This window comes from Bos javanicus, chromosome 18 (assembly GCF_032452875.1).
Source record: "Bos javanicus breed banteng chromosome 18, ARS-OSU_banteng_1.0, whole genome shotgun sequence".
Taxonomy (NCBI): domain Eukaryota; kingdom Metazoa; phylum Chordata; class Mammalia; order Artiodactyla; family Bovidae; genus Bos; species Bos javanicus.
In genome coordinates, this window is record NC_083885.1 from 47,679,069 (window position 1) to 47,703,903 (window position 24,835).

General features: G+C 38.5%; 1 pseudogene; it reads right to left on the reverse strand.

Annotated features, from left to right (window-relative positions):
* Positions 1-13,248: 13,248 nt before the first annotated feature.
* LOC133229542 (zinc finger protein 420-like) lies at positions 13,249-24,616 on the reverse strand (annotated as a pseudogene).
* Between the last annotated feature and the right edge of the window lie 219 nt (positions 24,617-24,835).

Here is a 24,835-nt window from a genome sequence, read left to right on the forward strand (position 1 = left end):
TGTGGGATTGTCTGAGAGATTATGGAGCCTCTGCCTTTGTAGTTTGTTTTGTGTCCATAATTGAGAGTGGTTGTGTGACTGGTGATGATTTCTTATATAAATGTACTTTTATCATGCCTACATCTGAACGTCTGTAGGAGTGTGACTAGCAAAAGAACATATATGTGATTGTGAAAAAAAGATGGATGGTCAAATTATTTCTTCCTTGAACACCAACTTGATAATCTGGAAAAGGTCATCAGTTCATTTGGCAAATAATTTAGGCCTGATTTTTCTACTGGATCAAATACATGTAATTATGGGGAAGAATGCAAAATCAACTTAGTCGGCTGTTGTTTTTTTTTTAAGAAGCATATTTTCAAAGGCAACCTTAGGGTATCCGCTTTTTCCTCCACCACAGCCCTTCAAAGTAGGCATTCATTCTTTTCTACTATTAAGGGGACTTTGTTGGGTAAGGTTGAGAGGCATCCAGTTAATAAAACAATAAAATAACTTTATACATAAGAAGAGTAAATTTCAGTAGAGTCCAGCATTAGTCAGATTTCCTGAATTCTAGGTCAAACCCTGTTCCCCTTTTCTGTGAGCATGTGTGAGTTAGTTGCTTAGTCGTGTCCAACTCTGCAACCCCATAGACCGCAGCCCACCAGGCCCCTGCATCCATGGGATTCTCCAGGCAAGAACACTGGAGTGGGTCGCCATTTACTTCTCCAAATGAAACTATAGAAAGAAAGAAAGTGAAGTTGCTCAGTCATGTCCCACTCTTTGTGACCCCATGGACTGTAGCCTACCAGGCTCCTCCATCCATGGAATTTTTCAGGCAAGAGTACTGGAGTGGGTTGCTATTTCCTTCTCCATTCTATGAGCGTACCTTGACTCAAAGAGAGAAAAGAACTTAATGTAGGTCTGTTGATAAGCCTGGGCTTGTCTTCACTTACTTCGTGACCTCCTGTTCTTAAAAAAAAAAAAAAAATCATAAACTTGTGAACATCCAGGCCAAAAGAGATGGAGCTGTCGTTTCATCACTGCTTAGGGGGCGGAAGATCAAGAACTAATAAAGCTTATCTGATTTTTAGGACCATTTACCAAATACTTAGGAGAAGGCGATGGCACCCCACTCCAGTACTTTTGCCTAGAAAATCCCATGGTAGGAGGAGCCTGGTAGGCTGCAGTCCATGGGGTCGCTAGGGTCGGACACGACTGAGCGACTTCACTTTCACTTTTCACTTTCATGTATTGGAGAAGGAAATGGCAACCCACTCCAGTGTTCTTGCCTGGAGAATCCCGGGGATGGGGAAGCCTGGTGGGCTGCCGTCTATGGGGTCGCACAGAGTCGGACACGACTGAAGGAACTTAGCAGCAGCAGCAGCACCAAATACTTTGATTTCTTCCCAATTTTGTGGAGTAGCAAGTTTGGTAACCAAGATTGTTGAGTGAATGAACCTGTGTGCTTGATCCAGTATAGCTATGTGAAATAGAGATAGTCAAATCGCTCTGACTTAGAGTGGGTCAGAATGTCAGAGTGAACCAAAATTTTTTCAAGAGGATACATAGGAAATGTAGTTTGTTTTTTTAAAGAGGTGACACATTCTGGTTTCAAATTAGACAGACGTGCATAGGTCTCAAGCCACATCTTGATTGTCTGTTGTCTCTTTTGGCTTTTGAATAGCTGTGATGATTGCTTGCAAGAGAAAAAAGGTTATTGTTTAAAAAACAGGAATTACTAACCTGAGATGAATAGATTCTATGTAGATGGGTTTCTTATTGTATATTAAACTTATGACATTTTGTATGTGTATAAATGTGATTTTTCTTTTCCAGAGAAAGTAGAGGCACCTTTATCTGATTCACAGAGGTACTTTGACCCCCCCCCCCCAGAACTAAAGACCTTTAGAAATAAAGATCACAGAAGCTGAGGAGGATCTTTTTCCAGCATACTATATGATATATTTAATATAAAAAGTAATATATATTTTTGGAAGGATATGCCCCTCTGTCAATAGTAACCTTTGAGGCAAGAAGCGAGGACTTATTGTAAAGGGGGAGAGTGTCAAAGAGGACTTTAGGTATTAATGATAATCTCTTTTTTTCCTTACAAGGAAAACATATTACTCATGTATGTAAATTTTAATCTTAAAATTCAAAGAAAATGGAGATGTTGAAGATTTTGGAGCAAGAAATGAGTCAAGGAACCTAAATTCTGTGGAAGAAGATAAAATCCAGAAAAACCATGGAGAAAACTGCAAAGGGGAAAGAATACACAGGCAATAATTTTCATAAGACCCAGGTTCCCTATTTATTAGCGGGCAGTTTCAGATTTACATTATGGCCCAGACCCTCAAGGATTAGTTATCGCTTGAGCCCAGCAACTAGAGCCCATGGTAGTGGTTGCCCATGAACATTACTGGTAAATATATTCTTTTTCCTGGCATCGGGTCATTTTCTTTAAGACTCTTTATCAATGCTGGCAATAGATTAGATTTATACCAGTACATATGAGTCAGGCATTTATTCAGTGATCTCAGGTTCTCAAGTATTTTTATAATTATTTTTCACTGTTTTTATTTTTAAAAATTTAAGCTATAGGAAAAGCAAAAGAATATTATAATGATGTATACTCTATGTCCTTTACCTAGATTCACCAGTTTTTAACATTTTGCACCATTCTCTTAATCTGTCTATGCTTATTTATCTATTTTTGTTTGTTTTTTGCTCTATTTATAAGTGCAATATTATGAGTATTCAACACCATGAATATACATAAGAAATTTAACATTGATTCATAATATCATCTAATATATAATCTGCTTTTACATTGTCCCAGTTGTTCCCAGATACCCTATATGTGCATTTTAAAAACTGATACATACTCCAAGTCAAAGTCACACATTGCAGTGGACCGGCTTTTGTCTCACAGTTCTAGAAGCTGGGAAGTTCAAGATCAAGATACAGGCAGATTTTGTTCCTTCTGAGAGCCTTTCCTGGTTTACAGATGGCCACCATCTTGCTGTTTTCTCACATGGTGAAAAAAGGGCCTATCTTTTTAATGCAGAGCAGTATTCCCTTCCGTAGAAGGCAATGGCAACCCACTCCAGTACTCTTGCCTGGAGAATCCCAGGGACGGCAGAGCCTGGTGGGCTGCCATCTATGGGGTCGCACGGTCGGACATGACTGAAGCAACTTAGCAAGAGCAGCAGCAACATTCCCTTCACTTGTTTTGTGTTTCATAATAACATTTTAAAGAATTGAAGAGGCTAGAATGTTGAGCCTAACATTCTGAATTTCCTTGTTTTGTCACGACTAGGTTACATTTAAATATATTTGACAAGAATACTAGAGGCACTGCTGTATGCATCCTAGTATATCACATCAGTTCAGTTCAGTTGCTCAGTCGTGTTCTACTCTTTGTGACCCCATGGACTGCAGCACACCAGGCTTCCCTGTCCATTGCCAACTCCTGGAGTTTACTCAAACTCATGTTCATTGAGTTGGGGATGCCATCCAACCATCTCATCCTCTGTCATCCCCTTCTTCTGTGGCCTTCAATCTTGCCCAGCATCAGGGTCTTTTCCAATGAGTCAGTTCTTCGCATCAGGTGGACAAAGTATTGAGAGTTTCAGCTTCAGCATCAGTCCTTCCAGTGAATATTCAGGACTGATTTCCTTTAGGATTGACTGGATTGATCTTCTTGCAGTCCAAGGGTCTCTCAAGAGTCTTCTCCAACAGCACAGTTCAAAAGCATCAATTCTTCAGCGCTCAGCTTTCTTTATAGTCTAACTCTCACATCTATACATGAATACTGGAAAAACCGTAGCTTTGACTAAATGGACCTTTGTTGGCAAAGTAATGTCTCTGCTTTTTAACATGCTGTCTAGGTTGGTCATAGCTTTCTTCCAAGAAGCAAGCATCTTTTAATTTCATGGCCACAGTCATCATCTGCAGTGATTTTGGAGCCCAAAACAATAAAGTCTGTCACAGTTTCCACTGTTTCCCCATCTATTTCCCATGAAGTGATGGGACCAGATGCTGTGATCTTAGTTTTCTGAGTGTTGAGTTTTAAGCCAACTTTTTCACTCTCCTCTTTCACTTTCATCAAGAGGCTCTTTAGTTCTTCTTCACTTTCTGCCATAAGGGTGGTGTCATCTGCATATCTGATGTTATTGATATTTCTCCCGGCAATCTTGATTCCAGCTTGTGCTTCATCCAGCCTGGCATTTTGCATGATGTACTCTGCATATAAGTTAAACAAGCAGGGTGACGATATACAGCCTTGACGTACTCCTTTCCTGATTTGGAACCAGTCTGTTGTTCCATGTCCAGTTCTAACTGTTGTTTCCTGACCTGCATACAGATTTCTCAAGAGGCAGGTCAGGTGGTCTGATACTTCCATCTCTTTCAGAATTTCCCAGTTTGTTGTGATCCACACAGTCAAAGGCTTTGGCATAGTCAATAAAGCAGAAGTAGATGTTTTTCTAGAACTCTTGCTTTTTCGATGATCCAACGGATGTTGGCAATTTGATCTCTCTCTGGTTCCTCTGCCTTTTTTAAATCCAGCTTGAACATCTGGAAGTTCTCAGTTCACGTACTGTTAAAGCCTGGCTTGGAGAATTTTGAGCATTACTTTAACTGGCATGTGAGATGAGTGCAATTGTGTGGTAGATGCCAAGGCAAATTTGGCCTTGGAGTACAGAATGAAGCGGGGCAAAGGCTAATAGAGTTTTGCCAAGAGAATGCACTGGTCATACCAAACACCCTCTTCCAACAACACAAGAGAAGACTCTATACATGGACATCACCAGATGGTCAATACCGAAATCAGATTGATTATATTCTTTGCAGCCAAAGATGGAGAAGTTCTATACAGTCAGCAAAAACAAGACCGGGAGCTGATTGTGGCACAGACCATGAACTCCTTATTGCCAAATTCAGACTTAAGTTGAAGAAAGTAGGGAAAACCACTGGACCATCCAGGTATGACCTAAATCAAATCCCTTACAATTATACAATGGAAGTGACAAAGAGATTCAAGGGAGTAGATCTGATAGAGTGCCTGAGAACTAAGGACGGAGGTTTGTGACATTGTACAGGAGGCAGGGATCAAGACCATCCCCAAGAAAAAGAAATGCAAAAAGGCAAAATGGTTGTCTGAGGAGGCCTTACAAATATCTGAGAAAAGAAGAGAAGGGAAAAGCAAAGGAGAAAAGGAAAGATAAACCCACTGGAATGCAGAGTTCCAAAGAATAGCAAGGAGAGATAAGTAAGCCTACCTCAGTGATCAGTGCAAAGAAATAGAGGAAAAGAATAGAATGGGGAAGACTAGAGATCTCTTCAAGAAAATTAGAGATACCAAGGGAACATTTCATGCAAAGATGAGCACAATAAAGGACAACTACTGAGCCCATGTGCAGCAGTTAATTAAGCCTGTGCACCCTAGAGCCTGTGCTCCGCAAGAGAAGCCACTCCATGAGAAGCCTGTGCACCGCAGCTAGAGAGCAGCCCCTGCTCACCACAAATAGAGAAAAGCCTGCACAGCAATGAAGACCCAGCACATCCAAAAATAAATAAAAATTATATGTATAAAAATGAATGAGTGTAACTGTGTTCCAATAAAACTTTATTTACAGAAACAGGCAGTGGCAGGATTTAGCTGGGGAGGGGGGTGGCTATAGTTTGCCGGCCTTTGTCCTAGGATGTATATTATGAATGTTGTATCACTGAACATAGGGTATTTGGAACATGCAAATATTATCGCCTCTACTAGACAATGCAGTATTTTCCAAAGGAGATTTTTCAACTTTTATTCCTTACTAACATTTGAAATTGTCAGAATTTTAAGTTTAGATCAATCTGGTAGATAGATATGAGATGAAATCTCATTTTGGTTTTACTTTGCATTTCTCTAATTAAGGTTAAGGTTTTATCTGGAAATATTTACTGGCCATTTGTCTAATATGAAATGCATATTAAAGTTATGTGCTCATTTTTTTCTTAAATTGTCTTACAGAATTTTATTAAAAATATTCTGGATGTTTATCTTGTGTTAGTCATATGTGTTGAAAGCTTGTCTTTTCATTCTCTAGGGAATCTTTCAATAAGTAGTTCTCTAATGTCAGATTTATGAAAAAAAATGTTAAGACTTGTTCTTTTTTTGTGTTTCAAGAAATCAATATCTTACACCAAGGTCTTAAATTTAGTCTCCTACATTATCTTCTTAAAGGTTTATTGTTTTGTCTTCCACATTTTTGGTTATAAAATCTTTTGGAATCAATCTGTTTCTGAAAGATAAAAGAGTATAATTTATGTGTGTGTACACCAGTTGTTCCAGAACATGAAAAGGCCATCATTTCCCTTCTTATTGACAGTCATAAATTAGATTAACGTATATGTATGGAACTGATGGGGGAGGGTCTTTATTCAATCTGTTGATTAATTTATTATTTCCTGTAATATGTACATGATCTTGATTGTTGTTGTTCAGTCACTCAGTCGTGTCCAACTCTTTGTGACCCCCATGGACTGCAATATACCAGGCTTACCTGTCCTTCAGCATCTCTTGGAGTTTGCTCAAACTCATGTCCATTGAGTCAGTGATGCCATCCAACCATCTCATCCACTGTCGTCCCCTTCTCCTCCTGCCTTCAATCTTTCCCAGCATCAGGGTCTTTTCTAATGAGTCAGCTCTTCACATCAGGTGGCTAAAGTATTGGAGCTTCAGCTTCAGCATCAGTCCTTCTAATGAATATTCAGGATTGATTTCTTGATTAACATAGTTTTTGGTATATGATAACACAAAGACCTATTTGGGACCTTGTTAATCTTCTCCAGTATATAGGTTTATTTTTTAGTCTTATCTTTATTATTCCCTTGTTTGTACTTTCTTTTGGCTTATTGCCATTTTCTCCCCCACATTTTAAGTTGGATAATTAGGCAATTAATTTTTATGCTTTTTAAAAAAAGTTTTAAGTATAGTTGATTTAAAATATTGTGTTGATTTCTGCTGTACAATAGTGATTCAGTTATATGTATCTTTCTTTCTTGTTAGTTGCTCAATCGTGCCCAACTCTGTGTGACCCCATGGACTATAGCCTGCTGCTGCTGCTGCTAAGTCACTTCAGTCGTGTCCAACTCTGTGCGACCCCATAGATGGCAGCCCAAAACATGACAGCTCCCCTGTCCCTGGGGTTCTTCAGGCAAGAACACTGGAGTGGGTTGCCATTTCCTTCTCCAGTGCGTGAAAGTGAAAAGTGAAAGTGAAGCCGCTCAGTCGTGTCCGACCCTCAGCGACCCCATGGACTGCAGCCTACCAGGCTCCTCCGTCCATGGGATTTTCCAGGCAAGAGTACTGGAATGGGGTGCCATTGCCTTCTCCAATAGCCTGCTGGGATCCTCTATCCATGGGATTTCCCAACAACAATACTGGAGTGGGTAGCCATTCCCTTCTCCAGGGAATACTCCTGACCCAGGGATCAAACCCGGGTCTCCTGCATCATAGGCAGATTCTTTACCATCTGAACCACCAGGGAAGCCCTAATTATATGTCTACATATATTCTTTCTCATATTCTTTTCCATTATGGTTTATTACTGGATATTGTTAATTTTTTGGCTGCACCGTGCAGCTTGCCATATCTTGGTTCCACGACCAGGACTCAAACCTGTGCCCCTGCAGTAGAAGCATGGAATCCTAACCACTGGAGTGCCGGATAATTCCCTTTTACAGGATATTTAATACAGTTCTCTTTGCTATACAGAAGGACCATTGTGTTTATCCACTCTATATAATAGTTTGCATCTGCTAATCCCAAACTCCCACTCCATCTTCCTCTATCCCCCTCCCCCTTGGTAACCACAAATCTGTTCTCTCTGAGTCTGTTTGGTTTGTATATCATTTGTATCATATTTCAGATTCCATGTATAAGAGATATCACATAGTATTTGTCTTTCTCTTTCTGACCTACTTATGATGATAATTTTTGGATCCATCAATGTTGCTGCAAATGGCATTGTCATCTCTCTTTATGGCTGAGTTGTATTCCATTGTATACATGTACCACCTCTTCTTTATGTATTCATCTGTCAGTGAACATTTAGGTTGCTTTCATGTCTTGGTTATTGTAAACATTTCCGCTATGAACATTGGGGTGCATGTATCCTTTTGAATTAGAGCTTTCTTGGGATATGTGCCCAGGAATGGGATTGCTGAATCATATGGTAGCTCTGTTTTTAGTTCTTTTTAACAACCCACCATACTGTTCTCTCTAGTGGCTGCACCAATTTACATCCCACCAATAGTATAGGAGGGTTCCCTTTTCCCACAATTTCTCCATCTAGTGACAGATGTTAACTAGACTTACTTTGGTGATCATTTTGAAATATATGCAAGTATTGAATAAACACGTCATACACCTGAAACTAAAATAGCACTTATGTCAATTATATCTAAAAAGAAAATAGAGTTCCTACCTCAAGGAAACAACCCTCAAATTTCATGATGAAAAAAACTTTGAAATCATTTTAAAAAATCTATCAAAAAAAGAAAAAATTTCTCAGATTTTTTGTATACCAGAATTGTTTTTGTGTGCATTTGTCTTAAGCCAAGTATTAAGCATTCAGTCAAATGTGGTTTCAATGAACTTCTCCAAGAAACAGTATTATTTGAAATATTAATTAAAATTTTTTTCATACTGGAAATAACATGTAAAATGTATTTCTTTATTTGGGTCACCCTCAAAGAAGCTTGAATCATATTCCAAAACCACACATTAAGATAACGAAAATGACTTGAGACTGTGTCAAGTCAATTTTCCATCATAAACATTTCTTAGAAAGATAATTCCTAAACTCTGGAATTAATCTAGAAAAGTTAAATCTTAAGACATTCTGGAAAGTGGTATTCCTTTGTATTCTTTTAATTGTATGTTAGATGTTATTTATATTTTAACCTAGAGTATTTATTATCATTTACAGCAAAAATCTATTATTATCTGCTCCTGTTTGACTTTGAAACTACGGCTATGCTACCAGCCTCACACAATGAACTTCAAAATTTTTATTAGGGGAGTGGTGTTGAAAAATTTCGAGTGTAGAACTACTTGTACTCAATTTCTCAAAACACACAAACTACTAAGGAAGAGGTCTACTGGCTAGGATTTGGTGCTTTCACTGCCATGGCCTAGATTCAATTGCTGGTTAGGAAGCAGACCTTGCAAACCCTGTGGCAGGGAAAAAACAAAACAAACACTCCCAAAACAAAGACAAAACCCCACAGGCTACTAAATCTCACCTAAAATGAAACTTATCCCAAATAACCATTAACGAAATTGAATTTGTATCATAAAGCTCCCCCAAAAGAAATCCTTGGGCCCAGGTTGTCTCCACTGGAAGTTTTTCAAAAACATTTGAAGAATGAACACAAATTTTACACAACTTCTTCCAGAAAATATAAGGAACACTTCCCAACTCATTTTATGAGGCCATTATTATACTGATTCCCAAATGAGACAAAGACTAGGGGAAAAAACTCATAATTTTTGACACAAAAATCATCAACAAAATGTTAGCAAATCAAATACAGCAAGGAAGTTATACAACATGACTGAGTGGGATTTACTATAGGTATACAAGACAGGTTTGGCATTTGGAGAAATAAATGTAATCCACCATATTAACAGGTTGAAGAGGAAAAATACTATGATTAACTGCCTCAGAAAAAGTTCAATTGCTGCAGAAAAAGCATTTGATAATATCCAACATCCAATCATGATTAAAAAAAACATAGTACCTCAGGAAGTTAGGAACAGAGGGGAATTCCTTCTATTTAAAAAAGAGCACTTACACAAAACCTATAGCTAACATAATACTTAATGGTGAAAGATTGAATGTTTCCTCATATGCTTGCACCACTTTTTACTCAACATAGCACTGGAAGTAATAGCCACCAAAATAAGGCAAGAAAAGAAAAAAGGCATATAGACTAGAAGAAAAAAAACTGTCCCCACTTATAGCCAACATGATTTGTCTATGTAGAAAATTCCAAGGAATGTACTAAAAAAACAAGCTTTTTTTTTTTTTAAAAAACAAGCTTTTAAGAACTAATTAATGAGTTCTGCAGCAAGATCATAGATTACAAGATCAATATACAAATTATTTGTAATCCATATACAAATTATATTGATATTATAATCTATGACTTTGCTGTAGAACTAATTATATTAATAATTTGTATATTGATTTGTATATATGTATATGTACACACACAATTTGTATGTTCTAGCGATGAATAGGTAAAAACAAAAACACCATTTATAACTTTTCCAAAGAAAATGAAACACTTATACACTGATAAATCATGTATGAGATGTGTATGCCCAAAATTGCAAATCCTAATAAGAGAAATCAATGACTATATTAGTTTCCTAGGGCTCCATAACAAATTACCACAAATTTAGTTTAAAACAACTAAACTTTATTTTCATAGTCTAAAATCAAGGTATTGGCAGGGCCATGCTTTCTCTAAAAACCCTGGGGGATGATTCTTTCTTGCCCCTTTCAGCTTCTGATAGGTATTAGTAATCCAAGGTGTTCCTTGGCTTATAGATGCATTATTCCAACCTTGCCTTTCATTCCACATGGCTTTCCCTATGTGTTTGTGGTCACACTTCCCTATTATAAGAATACTGGTCATTAGAGTTGTGCCTACTCTAACCCAATACAATCGCACCTTAATTTGATTGTATCTGCAAAGTCTCTATTTTCAAATAAGGTTGCATTCACTGGTACTGAGAGTTAAGATTTGAATATTTTGGGGAACACAATTAAACCCACAATAAAGACCTAAAAATGGAGACACATGTTCATGGATTGGAAGACTCAGATAGTGAACAACATCAATTATCCCCAAATTGAAATTCTAGTAAAACTCAACAAGCTTTTTTTTTTTTTTTTTGGTAGATATAGGTTAGTTTATTCTAGAATTTATATGAAAAGACCTAGAATAGTTCAGTCAATTTTAAAAAGGTAAAGTGGGATGAGGATGAGCCACTCTACCCAATATTGTTATCCTATAGAATGACAATAAACAAGACAGGGTGGTATTGGCAGAGGGATTGGCATATAGATCAAGAGAAAGGAATAGACAATCCAGAAGTAGACATAAAACAAACATAAAGGCACAAAATCAATTCAATAAAGATAGCCTTTATATAACAAATAGTGCTAGAACAACTGTGTAGTCCTAATGGTCCAGGAGCAAGCGATGAGAATGAAGACAGAACACGAAATCTGGTGCAATGGGTCAGGGGACCTGCAGCCTCTATTAGACTGAGGTGCAGAGTCCACTCTGAGTCCAGCTTTTATTCCTAATCGCAGACTATAAGACTTTCTCAGATCTTATCTTTCTCAAGACACATGCTGTGTTAATCAGGTACGCCTAAATGTCATGGACCACACTGACATTGTCCAGATCTCCTTGTGTTCACCCCAGGCCGTTCCCTTCTGGGCTAGTCTTAGGAACAATCAGCGTTCATGCCTGGTGCCAAGCTGATGTTCCAAGGTCCACGCTTTCATGAACCCAGTCATACTCCCTTCTGGGTCTGGCCTTGGGGTTTATAACAAGGTGATTATTCTTAAAACATGAAAGATAATCATTAACACAGTTTCTAACATGCTGTGTTTCCAGGTGCTGTTTCTGGGAAATTTCTCAAGGCTGTGAAAGTACATTATTAGGAATTCCCACTACATTTTCCCCTTTTTGTTTCTGCAGGAGTAGATATGCCATCCAAGCAACTTCTTTCTTCATCAATTCTCAGATGGTTTCTCTCATGCATCTGAGGACTAGACACCAAACAGTTAAAAATATACATCCTGATATAGTACCAAGCAATCCTCCTCCTAAAGTTTTAATCCACATCATGGGATTAAGTTCATGTAAGCTTTCCTCAATTTCTTCAAATAAGTCAGTTTCTGGGAGTAATTATAAGTGAGCATTCTGCATATTAGAAATAGTAGCCTGTAATTGGTCGAATGTTTAGGTAATTTATACGAAGTATATGCACTTTGATTATACTTATGAGGTGTGACACAAAATGAAGAGATATTCCAATCACACTTAAGATGAATTTGTAATTTTAAATTTTGTACTTCATCCTCTAGTAGGAGAACTGCATTTTCTAAATCAATCATTCATTAATTTCTTGGTCTATGTGAGTTTGATTTCCCCAGGCAGAACCTGCATTTTGGTGCCACTGCTGTACAAATGTAGTTGGTTGTATAGTTTCATGCAGTGCCATCCTAGCTACTGCTGTGGTCATGGAAAGAGCAATAATTCCCACAATAGCTGCTGTAAAGAGTTCAATAAACCTTTTGGAACATTGTAGTACTTTCTTTATAACCTTTAAAAGAGCATGTGTTTCAGGGGAGTCTTCCCAAGGTCTGGTTTGATTTACTGGAAGCCATATTCCCAATCTCCTTTTTAATATAACAAATGCGTGATTAGAGTTATAAAGTGAAGAATTTAAGCAAGTATATAATTTGCAATCCTGGCAAGAAAGTTCTTGTACACTTTCATTGATAGAAATTGTTTCTTTCAAGAGTACATAAGGATCTCTCATGAAAACCTGAATATAAAATGTCCAGTTTGTACTGGTATTAAATGTCAATGAATAGTTTTATTGGAATAATGTCCATCCCAAATTTGGAATTTTTTAAGACTTAAAGCCAATTTCCAAGTTTCTCCTTGCCCTCTTCCTTGATCCACCTGTGGGAAGGGAGGTGATGTTCCATTACCATGCCATATAATTGGATGATCTGAATCAGTGGTAATATTAGTATGGTCAAAGACTCTATGCAACCTGCCAACGCAGCCTTTTGTGACTGCAGAACTGATTTTGATGAGAGCAGTTAGAGACTGCATACCCCTTAGGGGTATTAAAAAGCAGAGACATTACTTTACCAACAAAGGTCTGTCTAGTCAAGGCTATGGTTTTTCCAGTAGTCATGTGTGGATGTGAGAGTTGGACTATAAAGAAAGCTATTTTGCCATATATCAAAATGAGTCCACCACAGGTATACATGTGTTCCCCATCCTGAACCCTCCTCCTTCCTCCCTCCCCATCCCATCCCTCTGGGTCGTCCCAGTGCACCAGCCCCAAGCATCCAGTACCGTGCATCGAACCTGAACTGGCAACTGGTTTCATATATGATGTTATACATGTTTCAATGCCATTCTCCCAAATCATCCCACCCTCTCCGTCTCCCACAGAGTCCAAAAGACTGTTCTATACATCAGTGTCTCTTTTGCTGTCTCATATACAGGGTTATTGTTACCATCTTTCTAAATTCCATATATATGCGTTAGTATACTGTATTGGTGTTTTTCTTTCTGGCTTACTTTACTCTGTATAATAGGCTCCAGTTTCATCCACCTCATTAGAACTGATTCAAATGTATTCTTTTTAATGGCTGAGTAATACTCCATTGTGTATATGTACCATAGCTTTCTTATCCATTCATCTGCTGATGGACATAAAATATGGCAATTTTTCTATCTTTCTGATTTTAACACCTTTTTTCCCTCTTGATTTATTGCATGTTGCAAGAACTGCAAAATAATGTGAATTATTTTTGTGATAGCAGATGTCCCTGTTTTTTGGCAGACCCAAATAAAGAGTGTTTCTAATATTAAAAGAAAGAAAGAAAGCTGAGCACTGAAGAACTGATGCTTTTGAACTGTGCTGTTGGAGAAGACTCTTGAGAGTCCCTTGGACTGCAAGGAGATCCAACCAGTCCATCCTAAAGGAGATCAGTCCTGAGTGTTCACTGGAAGGACTGATGTTGAAGCTGAAACTCCAATACTTTGGCCACCTGATGTGAAGAACTGACTCATTTGAAAAGACCCTGATGCTGGGAAAAACTGAAGGCAGGAGGAGAAGGGGACAACAGAGGATGAGATGATTGGATGGCATCACTGACTCAATGGACATGAGCTTAGGCAAACTCTGGAAGTTGGTGATGGACAGGGAGGCCTGGTGTGCTGCGGTCACAAAGAGTCTGACACAACTGAGCGACTGAACCGACTGACTCACTGACTCCTTAGAGGACCAGTCCCATATAATTCCATAGGAACCCTTAATCAAAATTACTCCCTCAGTCCTGTGGCAATTATCCCACAAATATAATCTTGTTTTTCAGTCCACAGCTTGTGATGCTTGCATAAAGGTCTGTCTGATTTGGTGTCATTATTGAGTTCTGAGTTGTTATAAGCAAAACTCAGACCAGAGAGAAGATGTAACTGAACCTTAGTATAGTTGCTATTTAAAGAATTAGTGGACAGCCAGGCTTGCATAGATAATTTAAGACATCCTGTAGCCTACACAAATTGGCCAGGATTCATACCTATAAGTAACATCGAAGGGAGCCCCTTCCTCTTGTTTAAAAAGAGGAAGGTATGTATCTTCAGGTCCTGGTATCCAGGAAGAATCATTAATATAAATGGGGATCATAGAATCCCCCCAACCAATGGGTTTTAGTAATGGGGGGTTAGGTGTGTATGCCCAATAAGTATAATTTTTAGATTCAGCTGTTGCTAAGGGTATACTCACTGTGGTGATGCTAAGAGCAAGCGTGGCAACAGCCAGATTGTTAGGAGTGACAGCTTTCCCTTTATTTTCTAAGATCTCCTCTGAATTCTGTGTTAATCTTTTAATCTGTCCCCAAGTGGGGACCTTGTTCCAATTTGTCGACGGGAGGGGAATCGTTATGTTTGTTTCAGACTCAGATCCTTGAAACTCATTACTGGGGGGCTCTACGTCCTATGCGAAGCATCCTTCTGTGGGAGTTCACTCATGATATGGTTTCAGATGACGCGAGGGAATCCAAACAGGTGTTTCTGAATCACCTGGTGAAACACAAGTGAAATCCCTTCCCCAAGTTATCAGACTCCCCTATGCCATGTGTGCGTTACTGGATCATACCATCAAACAGGTGGTTTGGGGTGAATTTCTTTTTGTTCCTTTGTAAAATGTCATTCTTCTGCAGTGAAATCATTATCTTGAAGCAAAAATTTAGAGTGAATAATGCTTTATATAACTTTTGCTGTGGGGGAAGTGACATTCCATCTCCCCCTTTTTGTTTTTGTAACATTTCTTTAAGATATATTATAGCTCATTCTACAATAGCTTGTCCTTGGGGATTATAGGGGATTCCTGTATGATATTTTATAGACCAAGCCTTAAAAAATCCCTAAAAGCAGAACTGGTCTAAGCCAGGCCATTGTTTGTTTTTATATTTTGTGACAGGCCCATAGTAGCAAAGTAGCTACACAGATGTGAAATAACATGTCTTGTAGATTCTCCAGAGCAAACGGTTGCCCAGATAAATTTCGAGTTAGTATCAACCATGACATACACATAAGCAAGCTTTCCAGAGGATGGAATGTGAGTTACGTTCATCTGCCAGATCTGATGTGGCTTCAGGCCACAGGGATTAACTCCCCCGGCTTCTGTTGGAGAGGTGGTTATCACAACCATCTGACACTTAGGACAAGTCTGCACAATGTTAAGTTTGAGCCAAAGTGATAAGAAACTTGGTTTTTAAACATTTTGAATTACGATGTGTCAGGTCATAAAAGGCTGATGCCTCTGTAAAGATTGGAAGTAAAAGGGCATCGGCTTGAGCATTTCTTTCTGGTAAAGGCCCTGGTAAATTAGTACTAGCCCAAATGTGAGTAATGTAGAATGGAAACTGTCAGTGTCTAATCATCTGTTGTAAATTTGTAAACAGTGTATATAATGCGGATGGGATAGTATCCTTAATAGTTGCTGTTTCTATATGTTTAGTGACATGTACAGAGTATTGAAAATCAGATAAGATATTAACTGCTGCTGCTGCTGCTAAGTCACTTCAGTCGTGTCTGACTCTGTGCGACCCCAAGACGGCAGCCCACTAGGCTCCTCTGGGACTCTTGCCTGGGACTCTCCAGGCAAGAATGAAGTGGGTTGCCATTTCCTTCTCCAATGCATGAAAGTGAAAAGTGAAAGTGAAGTCGCTCTGTCGTTCCCGACTCTTAGCGACCCCATGGACTGCAGCCTACCAGGCTCCTCCGTCCATGGGATTTTCCAGGCAAGAGTACTGGAGTGGGGTGCCATTACCTTCTCCATATTAACTGCTAGGGGAATATTTTGTAATGCATGCATAACAGCCATAATTTGCTTGTTGTGCAGAATATTCAGGTGTTTCAATAACTAGCATAAATGCGCCTGTATATCCTGCTTTTCCTCGGCTGGTGCCATCTGTAAAAATGAGAGGAGTGGATGGAACAGGGTTGACACTAGTAATTCTAGGCAAAATCCATCTTGTTTGTTTTAAAAACTGCAAGATAGGCAAATCAGGATAGTGGTTGTCAATTTGTCCAACATAGTCAGCTAAAGCTAGTTGCCAAGATAATGAATTTTGAAGAGAATGTTTTAATTCTTTGCAGGTTAGTGTAGTGCAAATAAGGCAGGGATCCTGTCCAGTAAGTCGTTGAACACACTCTCTTCCTTTTAGAATTATACTGGCTATCACATCTAAATAAGGGGTAACAGATTTTGTTTGTGAATTACCTAAGAATATCCATTCAAGTATTAAAGGAGTTTGCATAATCAACCCAGTAGGGGAATGAGGGGTAGGAAAGACAAACAACTGGAAAGACTCTAAAGGGTCTATTCTATTTGGCAGTTTTGTACAGCTTGTTCTATAATTGTTAGTTCTTTCTCAGCCTCAGGAGTAAGCTGTCAGGAGCCATTACGCTCTGGATTTCCTCTTAATAGGGAGAATAAATGGGATAAAGAATAGGTTGGAATCCCTAAGTTAGGTCAAATCCAATTAATATCTCCTAATAATTTTTGTAAGTCACTTAGAATTTTAATTGAGTCTCTGCATACTTGTACCTTTTGTGGTTTGATTGTAGTACAGGTGACTGTATTTCCTAAGTACTGAAAAGGTTCCGTGTATTGAAATTGATCAGGAGCTATATACAAGCCAGCACATTCCAAGCATTCCTTTAGCTTTAAAAAATATTCCTGCAGGTTATCAATTTCAGGTAAGGCACATAGTATATCATCCATATAATGAATAATATATGCATGAGGGAATTGCTGTGGCACTGGGTGTAAAGCCTTGGCTACAAAATTTTGACAAATAGTGGGACTGTTAACCATACCTTGAGGTAATACACTCCATTGAAATCTTTTATGTGGCCCTTTTAAATTAATGGAAGGGACTAAAAAGGCAAATCTAGATTGATCATCAGGGTATAAAGCAATAGTGAAAAAACAATCTTTGAGGTCAATAACAAACAAATGCCAATTTTTTGGAATCATACTAGGATTAGGTAGGCCAGGCTGTAAAGCACCCATTAGAACAATAACAGCATTAACAGTTCTCAGATCAGTAAGCATTCTCCATTTACCAGATTTCTTTTGTATAATGAACACTGGAGAATTCCAAAGGAAAAAGGATTCAATAATATGTCCCTTGTTAAGTTGTTCATTGATTAATTCATGTAAATCTTCCAATTTTTCTTGTTTTAGGGGTCACTGCTCTATCCACACAGGTTGATCAGTTTTCCAATTAAGAGGTATAGGTGAGGGTGTAGGTGAAGGAAGATTAATATGAGCAGTGGCCACTAGTGAAAAGGGGGAAGCTTAAAATCTTGAGCAGCCAAAGGGTAAATTCTTCCTTGTTGATTTTTGCCCAGTCCCAATCCTGGTATATAACCTTGATTGAACATAATTTGGCGACTGACCTCGCTATATTGATTTGGAGGAATATGTATCTCAGCATGCCATTGTTCCAAAAGATCACAACCCCATAGATTGATAGGTATATCAGCAACATAACGTTAGACAGTAGCTGGTTGTTTATCAGGCCCTGAACAAGACAATACCATAGTGCTTTTAGTCTTTGTGCCTGTCCCAGACCTACAATAGATATTGGAGCAGGCCTAGTTGGCCATGCTTTAGCCCAATGTTGAGAGCAGATGATAGAAACATCGGCTCCAGTATCTATTAAACCTTGAAAGTTTTTGTCACTTACATTGACTTGACAAGTGGGTCTGGATTCCAAAATCTTCTCAGTGAGAAAAGTAACAGCCTGGCCTATGCTTCCAAATCCCCCAGAGCCCCACTTTTTGTTTGAATGTCCTATACCCACATAAGGTAGAATTAAAAGCTGAGCAATCCTATCCCCTTTAGAAACCTTCCAGGGATGAGTGATAGAGACCATAACCTTCAATTCTCCTTCATCATCATTGTCTATAACTCCAGTATGAATTTGAACTCCCTGGGAAGTCAGTCCTGATCTTCCTAACAATAATGCAACTGTCCCCTGTGGAAGTGGTCCAAATATTCCTGTTGAAATAATAGTTGGTGTCTCTCCGGGAGTAACAATAAAATCCTGACTACTACTTATATCAAGGGCTGTGTTTCCTTGGGTTGCTGGGGATAATTCCATGACATGACATGGTAATTCTGTCTGTTGTTGCTGGCGGGAGTAGTTGGGAGACATTTGTGGAGTCTGAACAGAATAGGCTCCCTTGTTTGTCAGGGCTGGGAACTTGCCCCAGAGGCCATTTCCCAAAAGTGGGGAGCCATCCTTATGAAATTTAGAATGCCATTGATTTGCCCAGTGATTTCCTTTTTTACATTCTGGGCAGAGGCCAGGGACATTCCCCTTTTGTGAATTGCCTTTTTGAAAGTTCCCTTTTTGAACTTACAGTCAACTCTTGTATGTCCAGGTTTCCCACAATTAAAACAAGTGCTGGGGGAATTTAGAAAGTCATAATCCAGTGATAGCCTGAGCTAATAAATCAGCTTTAAAGGATTTGGTTCCCATTCCCTGGCATAGCTTAACATAATCATTCAAACTAGCAATTCCTTTAAAAGGGTTCATTACTTTCTTACAATCAGTGTTAGCATTATCATAAGCCATAATATGACATCTGCCACCTCGCATTTGTAACTTGCCATTGGATTGCCTCTTGTAATCAGGTAATAAATTCAGTATAGGGCTCCTTAGACCCCTGAAGAATTTTTTGAAAGGAAACAGAAGTCTGGCTTTTTGACTCTATTTTTTCCCAGGCTCTCAAGCAACACCTTCACAATTGTTCTATGGCTTGATCATTCATAAGTATTTGATCTTGCACTCTCCCCTGTGGACCTATCCCCATAAGTTGTTACAACGAAATAGGCATACTATGAGTCTGATTATGTGTAGCCAGAGTCTCAGCATGATCCTGCCACCAAGTTCTAAATTGAAGAAATTCCCTGGGGCTAACAGTGTTTTTGCTAATGTCAACCAATCTGCTGGAATGAGGCAATTGCCCTCTGCCACACCCTTAACTATTCCCAATTATGGAGGATTTACACCATAATTTTGCACTGCTTGTTTTAATTCCTTTAGGATTTTAAAAGGAAAAGGTTCATAAATAACCTCGTAGACTCCATTAGGGTTGTTAGGATCGACACCAGGAGCTCCCATGGTGCTCCTGTCACGGGAATGGCAGTACAAAAAGACTTCAAATCTCCTTCCCATTGTGCTGGCAAAATTCCTTTCTGTATGGATGAAAGATGAGGAGTGGGCATAGACTCTGCACTGAAGACGTTCCCTGCAAAAGCAGGTGGGTGGTGGAGGACAAGAGGAAGGAGGCAGAGGAAAAAAATCCCTCATCATCCTCCTTGGGAGCTGAGGGAGCAAGGTTTTGCAGATGACTTGCCATTTCCCTCAGACTCCACATATTCTGGACTTTGAGGTTTTTCAAGAGTCATCATCACCTTGATCAAAAGAATCGGAAGTCTGCAAAGGTTCTAGTACTGACTTAATTAACACCCACATACTCCAAATAGAAACAGGGAGCAGAGTTCCTTTTGCATGTTCTTTAACTTGGCTCCAACCTTTTCCCAGACTTTCAAATCTAAGGTCCTTATTGATGGGAACCAGCAGCAATATTTATCCACTCTTACAACAATTCTAATAATCACTCTTCACTAACAGAAGCTCCTCCCGCCTTCAAGAGCTGTCTTAATAAACAAGTATGCGGGTGACAGTGTTCTGCACTCCCAACTTTCCCATTTTAACCCTGATTAAATGCCTGAAGGACTTACCAGTGGGAATTTTCAGAGGCCTCTCAACTGTCCCAGGTTCTGCATCACTGTAGTTTCTTTCTCTGGTAGCAGTCTTTCGCTCCAGCCCCATGTTGGGTGCCAATTGTTGTCCTAATGGTCTGGGAGCGAGTGATGAGAATGAAGACAGAACACGAAATCTGGTGCAATGGGTCAGGGGTCCCTGCAGCCTCTATTGGACCGAGGTGGTGCAGAGTCCACTCTGAATCCAGTTTTTATTCCTAATTGCAGACTACAAGACTTTCTCAGATCTTATCTTTCTCAAGACAAACACTGTGTTAATCACATACTTCTAAATGTCATGGACTACACTGACATAGTCCAGATCTCCTTGTTTTTACTCCAGGCCATTCCCTTCTGGGCTAGTCTTGGGAACAATTGGCAAGTGCTTAGGCAGCAATCATGCCTGGTGCCAACCCAGTGTCCCAAGGTCCATGCTTTCATGATCCCAGTCATACTCCTTTCTGGGTCTGACCTTGGGGTTTGTAACAAGGCGATTATTCTTAAGAAAAACATGAAAGATAATCATTAACACAGTTTCTTAACATATGCTGTGTTTCCAGGTGCTGTTTCTGTGATTTCTCAAATTTCTCAAGGCTTTGAAAGTACATTATTAGGAATTCCCACTACACAACTGGACACCCATAAGCCAAAACAAACAAGAACATGAAGCTAAAGCTTATAATATATGCAAATATTAACTCAAAATGGATCACTTAACTGCAAAACATAAAACCATGAAAACTTTAGGAAAACATAAAAGAAGATCTCTGAGATATGGAGCTAGACAAGGAGTCGTTAGATTTGACACCAAAACCAAGATCCCTAAAAGTAAAAAGTAATAAGCCAGACCTTTCAAAATTAAAAACTTTTGCTCTTCAAAAGACCTTGCTACAAGGATGAAAAGATAAGGTATGCACTGGGAAAATTTTTTGCAAACTACATATTTAACAAAGGACTAGTATCATCTAGAATAAAGAAAGCACGCTCACAATCCCAACAGTTTTTTTTTTTTTTAATATTCAACTAAAAAATGAAGGAGTAAAAGACAAAGTCATATCACCACAATGGGTAGAGATGGCAAAAAAGCACATCATCATGAGCCACTAGGGAAATGGAAATTACAACCACAAAGAGATTATCACTATACACCTATCAGAATGACTAAGATAAAAAGTGAAAAAGTCAAATGCTGGTACAGCTACAGAGAAAAACTGGGTCACTCATGTTCCTGATGGAAATATAAAATGGAAAAGCCACTTTGGAAAATGATTTGTCCATTTCTTGTAAGAGAAGCATTCATTTAAACCCACTCTCTTAAATGTTTATACCAGAGAAATGGAAATTTAAGTTCATGCAAAAGACTTATACAAAAATGTTCAAAAGCAGCTTTATTTTTAAGAGCAAAATATTTTTTCTCCCCTTAGGGTTCCCTTTTAGTAAGAATTTTGATTCAGAACGAAGTATAATTGCACATTAATTATACTAGAATGTTTTGTTCCAAAATGATTATCTGACACTTAGTAAAAGAGATGAAAGATTTACCTTGTGGACTGTATTTGTCTCTGGTGGCCCTGATGGTAAAGAATCTGCCTGCAATGTGGGAGATCTGGGTTTGATCCCTGGGTTGGGAACATCCCCCAGAGAAGGGAATGGCAACCCACTCCAGTATTCATGCCTGGAGAATTCCATGGACTGAGGAGCCTGGAAAGCTATCGTCCATGGGGTTGCAAAGAGTCATATACTACTGAATAACTAACACTTCACTCTCACTGTATTTGTAAAGTCTCCTTCTCTTTTGAATTCTGTAATATGATTAAAACACAAAATAAAAGTAATCTTTACAATAAAAGGTAACATTTACTAAGCATTAACTATGTAGTACACATTTCTATAGGCTCTATATGTATTTACTCCTTTAAACTTCAGAAAACCATGATGAAATTTGTGATATCAATGTATTAGTAAGGAGGAAACTAAAACAAACAGGGGTTAAGTAACTTTCCCAAAGAAACACCCAGACAGGTGGAGCTCAAATGATGCTGAACAAGAGAATGATGCTGAACGAGAGAACCCGACCTTTTAGGATTGAGCTCTCATATGAATCATTGTCTAGCAAAGATTGAAATATGATGGAAAGTAATTCTGTACCTATATTAATCTAGCCTTTTTAAACTATGAATTCTCTGAAGGTAAGTTACTCATGAGTTTATATAAAAAAGGATACTCATATTCATAATTTGAATTTTCTGATACTCCAAAGTCAAATGTTATGGACAAGCATGGAAAGGATTTACTAAATTAATTTTTCACACAGTCTTTCTCCATTATTAGGTTTCTGATGTTGAGTAAGGTGTGAATGACATCTAAAGTCCTTACCATATGCATTACATTTATAAGGCTTCCCGCCAGAATGAATTCTCTGATGTTAAGTTGTGATACACAGTTAAAGGCCTTCCCACATTAGTTACATTTGTATGTTTCTCAGCAGTATGAACTCTCTGATAGTAAGTTAGCTGTGAGCTATAAATAAAAGTCTTACCACATTCCTTACATTCATATGGTTTCCAGTATGAAAAATCTGATGTAGCTTAAGTTGCGAGGCACAAAATAAAGATCTTCCCACACAGCTTACATTCCTAGGGATTCTCACCTGTATGAATTTTCTGATGTTGAGACAGTTGTGAGCCATAAGTAAAGACCTTTCCACATTCTTTACATTCATAGGGTTTTTTCACCAGTATGAATTCTCTGATGCTGAGTAAGATGTGAGCCACGAATAAAGGTTTTCCCACATTCCTTACATTCGAAGGGTTTTTCACCAGTGTGAGTTCTTTGATGTTCAGTAAAGTGTGAACCACAAATAAATGATTTCCCACATTTTTCACATTCATACAGTTTCTCACCAGTATGAGTCCTCTGATGTCAAATAAGCTGTGAGTCATAGTTAAAGGCCTTTCCACACTGCTTACATTCATGTGGCTTCTTACCTGTATGGATCCTCTGATGTTCAGTAAGTTGTGAACCAAGAATAAAAAATATCTCACAATCTTTACATTTATAAGGCTTTTCACCAGTATGAAATCTATAATGTGGAGAAAGCTGTGAACCATAACGAAAGGCTCTCCCACATTCATTACACACACAGTTTCTCACCAGTATGAATTCTCTGATGTTCAGTAAGTTGAAAGCCACGAATAAAGGACTTTCCACATTCATTACATATGTAGGGTTTCTCACCAGTATGAAGTCTCTGATGTTGAGAAAGATGTGAACTCTGTGTAAAGGCCATTCTACATTCTTTACATACATACGGCTTTTCACCAGTATGAATTCTCTGATGCTGAGTAAGATGTGAGCCACGAATAAAGGCTTTCCCGTATTTCTTACATTTGAAGGGTTTTTCACCAGTGTGAATTCTTTGATGTTCAGTAAGGTGTGAACCACAAATAAATGATTTCCCACATTCTTCACATTCATATGGTTTCTCACCAGTATGAGTCCTCTGATGTCGAATAAGCTGTGAGCCATAGTTAAAGGCTTTTCCACACCACTTACATTCATGTGGCTTCGTACCTGTATGGATCCTCTGATGTTCAGTAAGTTGTGAGCCAAGGATAAAGGACATCTCACAATCTTTACATTTATAAGGCTTTTCACCAGTATGAAATCTATAATGTGGAGAAAGCTGTAAACTATAATGAAAGGTTTTCCCACATTCATTACATACATAGGGTTTCTCACCAGTATGAATTCTCTGATGTCTGGTAAGTTGAAAGCCATGAATAAAGGACTTTCCACATTCACTACATATGCAGGGTTTCTCACCAGTGTGACATCTCTGCTGTTGCGAAAGATGTGAACTCTGTGTAAAGGCCATTCTACATTCTTTACACACATACAGCTTTTCACCAGTATGAATTCTCTGATGGTGAGTAAGCTGTGAACCACGAATAAAGGACTTTCCACATTCCTTACACTCATAGGGTTTCTTACCAGTGTGAATTCTCTCATGCTGAGTAAGTTCTGAGTCACAAATAAAAGTCTTTGCACATTCTTTACATTCAAAGGGTTTTTCACCAATGTGAATCTTTTGATGTCGAGTAAGGAGGGAGCCACGATTAAAGGCTTTTCCACATTCCTTACACTGATAGGGTTTCTCACCAGTATGAACTCTTTGATGGTAAGTTGCAAGCCACAAAAGGCCTTCTCACATTCATTACATTCATAGGGTCTTCCACCAGTGTGAATTCTTTGATGATAAGTAAGTTGTGAGGCACGAATAAAGGCTTTTTGACAATCTTTACATTCATAAAGTTTCTCTCCAGTATGAATTCTTTGATGATAAATAAGTTGCAAAGCACAAATGAAGGCTTTTCCACATTCCTTACATTCATAGAGTTTCTTAGGAACGTGAACTCTCTGATGGTAAGTAAGTTGTGAGTCCTTAATAAAGGCCATTCCACATTATTTACATTCATAGAATTTTTTATCAGAATGATTTTTCTGATGTTCAGTTTGGTGAAAGCCAAGGATAAAATATTTTCTGCATGCTTTATATTCATCGAATTTTTCAGATGAATGAAATCTCTGTTGTAATGTAAAGGATATAGTCCGACTAAAATTAGCCATTTCTTCATAGATTACTAGTTGTCTAGAAACCTCTTTATTTCCTAGTTGGCT